The following is a 4,210-nucleotide window of genomic DNA, read 5'->3' on the forward strand; positions in this document are numbered from 1 at the left end:
CGGTGATCTATCAACTGTTGTACACACAACTAAAGTATTGTACAACTAATGTTTTGTACAATACTTTTTGTCAAAAGTATTGTACAAAACATAAAGGGAAGGGGTCAAAAGTGGCTCAATAAGCTGTACACATAATTAATAGACAGCTGCTTATAATATAATAAAAAATTTAATTTTTATACTCTTATTTTAACAAAGAAAAGACACTTTGACAAAGAAAAGACAGTAGTAGCTTTTTGATATGCCTTACTTTATTTACTCTAGATCATGGATTCGAATTCTTGCTTTTGATATGGATGCTTATCTATTTTTAACAGAGATTTAAGAGTAATGCCAGCGTTTACACTAATAACAATTTACGCTTAATAAAACAAAACAGAAATTATTTTAAAATTATTTTAATTTTTTGATATTTACAATATATAAATATTTATTTGGCTAATTACTTAAGGAACAAAAGTATAAAAAAGAATTTATATATAATTTTTTAAGACATTTCTCATGAAAATGAATAGAGTATATCGTGTTTAAAATCTACTATAATTAGCTTAAAAACAGATTTTCATAGTTAAAAGACACACAGCATCATCTAATCTGGTTAAGAAGATTAATAATTTTTGAATTACAATCTTATTAAGAGAATCATTTATTTGATTGATAGATTAAAGAGCTTATGTAATAACACGAATGCGTAACAGAACGACATAGAAAGCATTAAATATTCACATATATCTCATTCGTGAGCAGCATAATTTAATTAAATTTTCAGGAAAATACTTGTAATAAGATTTATTCAAAGAATATGTTCCATTTCTGGGATTAACAATAAATTCTTCTATTATATAAATTACTTAATTGTTTTAATCCGGAAGACTATTAATAAAAATTAACATTTAAGCTTTAAAAATTAAGTTGTTTCTAGTCATAATCCCTATCACCTATTTAACTCATGTAAATAGTTTTAAGCAGGATATTTATTGAAAATTAAATGTAATTGTTAAGGAAACACGAAAAGGGAGGAGTCAAAATTCAGACAATTATGGTTATAAATTTATCATACTTATGCTAAAAATGTGATGTATAATTATTCATTTTTAGCAATCCTTAATTAATAGTAGTCTATATTAAATAGGTACGAAGATATTATCATTGTAAACATGGTCTTATAATCATATTACAGAAAAAAATATTCTTAAATTTACATGGAAAAAAAAATTGAGCTGTTATCAAATCTTCAAGGTTAACTTTCATCTTTATAACACATAATTCTTGCAGGGAAATACACAATTAATAGCTTAATTTTATTTTAATATGCTTATACCATTGTTTACGATATTCTACCAAATATCATTTATATCAGTGTTTCTCAACGGGGGCGATATCGCCCCTATGTGGGCGTTTTTCCATGTTGAGGGGGCGATTAGTAACAATTTATATTTTGGGAGCGAAAAACAATTTTCTCTGAGATATAGTAAAACATTATATTAAGAATAATTAGATATTTTATTCGTCATATCGCACAATAATTAAACAAATAACATTATACTAGTCACTAGTCTATTCAATGCAGTACGAATTTGGCGTTAGCCTTGGCCCTCGGCATCGGAATTTTGTAGTGAAGGGGGCGATACCACGTAACGGTTTTATTGAAGGGGGCGATACCACGTAACGGTTTTATTGAAGGGGACGACGATTCGTTAGAGGTTGAGAAACACTGATTTATATTGTCATAAAAGTGATTAACTTTAAACATTGCTTTCAAAAGGGAAAATAAATTGTAATTTTAATTTAATATTATTGGAAATTTTCTATTTTAAATCATTTGTGCTTAATATCTTAAAGACTATAATACCAAAACAATACATTTTTGATTTCATTAATACCTGGAAAATATCATGATAAAGTGAATACTTATAAATTTTAAGATTAATTTAAAATTATATTAAATAACGGAAAGTCAGAAAAACTAAGTAATACTTTATAAGCTTATATAAAACATATTAATGAAAATTGATAGTTCAATGTTTTTCAATTCCATGAAATATTATATCTTAGATTTTGTGTTATGCGCAAATATTTAAAATATAAAAACTTTTGCTTATAAAATCTTCGTTTTGATAATTTAACGTTGATAGAAACGAGTATATTCATATTCTACTTGGCCTGATAGTCGGACGTTTGCTGCCATGTTCGAATCTGATCTCGTCTCTTTTAATAATTCTCGCCCCCCAGAATATTCATGTTATCAATTCTAACCATGCAGAACGAATTTATTGTTAATTCTGGTCAGGGCATAGCTCATAGTTCAATGATTTTACCAGCATAAGCGAGTTCCCTCGCCAATGCTGGCAAACTGATTGAGAATCAGGCACGCCCGAATAGACGAACCTGTAGTTAACCTCACGTCAACAAATTAATCACGTCATTCGTATTGTTACATATTAACAACAGAAAATAAGTCTTGACATAATTCATCTCTTATCGTATATCCTAACCATTACTGTTTTGAATCTAGTTTCATCTAGATTATATTAAGGGGTTATTTAGTCATGACGAACCTCCCTTAGAAATTCATAAATGCAGTCTCGAAATAGAATATTCATTCATGTTATCAATTCTAATCGCGCAGAACGAACGGTTGTGTTATAGACTAATCATTACGCTTCCAGTTATTGTTTAACATATTTTTTAAATTTATTATATACTAAATAACCTACATCTATTTGTTGAAAACCTATCTAGTTGTAGGCTTGGCCTATGTAATTTTTTACAGATGGTTCATATTTTGTTAATAAACAATTATAAATTGAATTAAGTGATAAATATCATATTTTATTCACTCAAAATCATCAAATTTGTAATGGAATTAACAGGAAAGAAGCTTTCAATTTTGTTTATAACTTTTATTATCAATTTAGAGAGAATCAATTATTAATGAAATGTTTTCTACATAAAAAGTTCAATAATAAATTAAAGCTTTAATAATTATTAACAGAATTTCTTTAATTATTATTTTATTAAATTAAATAGAGATAATGAATTAAACATATTAAATAATGGAAAAACTTTCTTTCATCACGTTGCTTAGCACACATCACTTTTTAGAAATACAATATTTAAGAGAAATAATATTTGGTTAATAAATAATCTTTATTTTCTTAATTTTTAAAGATACAGTAGCCCATCGTTATATCGCGCCTGTCGGAAACAAAGAAAAAGCGCGATATAACCGAGTACTATAAATTCTGGACTTATACATAAACAGATGATACATGATATGGAATCTCTATCTGTATTACTACTGTATAAAAATTTTAGAAGTTTCTGTTCAGAAATAAAGAAATCATTTCCTTACACATTCCGCGGTGAATTCGAAACTTTACACTTTTATGTGAATTGATGCAATACAGTCAATTCACATAAAGGTGTGAAATTTCCGATTCATAGAAACTTATAAATGAGGAGACAGTACTTAAAAATAAATAAACAACTTTTAATATCAAAAGGAAACATAAATGATAATTGATCTGGCCACCTGTTTTGTTTATTTAGATTTTGACGAATTTATTGTGTTCACCTGCAGTGGTAGTTTCAAGGACATTGGTAGGAATAAAATATTGTATTTCTTGCAAAAAGAAATTGAATGGCAATTGCTATTTTAAAATATATTGACTCGAGTGCTTATAAAATTTGGGAGACCAATAAAAAAGCGCGATATATCCGAATCCTCGATATAACGAAGGGCTATTATATTTCTTTTTAAAATANTAAAAGCAAAACATTGATCGTTTTTTAAAACTAAAAGTATTCATTTCATCAAAGGTGTTAATTATTTCCTATTGTAATTATAATTAGATCGTACAATTATGCCCTTGAAAAGGGGAAAAAATTTGTCTTCTCTTAACGAGAGTCATATTTCTTTATCAATACTCATTCAATCTTCCCGTAAGATAATTAATCTAGTCATGTGTAAATCAAACATTGAAATCTAATCAATTCTATCATTATGACAACAGTTTTACATATATATGTATTGAATTTAATTACATCATCTGTTTCACTTTAGTTTCATCTAATGTATTGATAGAATTAAAATATCAGTTTTTTTCTTATGAAATTAAACAAAACTCTATAAATATTTATTAATTTCGTGACAAATATCTAATTTAATCGCGAATATATCTATCAAAATTTGGTAGAATGTCGGAAA

Source organism: Centruroides sculpturatus, unplaced genomic scaffold (genome assembly GCF_000671375.1).
Source record: "Centruroides sculpturatus isolate CEXI.00-Female unplaced genomic scaffold, Cexi_2.0 scaffold171, whole genome shotgun sequence".
In the NCBI taxonomy this organism is placed as follows: Eukaryota; Metazoa; Arthropoda; class Arachnida; order Scorpiones; family Buthidae; genus Centruroides; species Centruroides sculpturatus.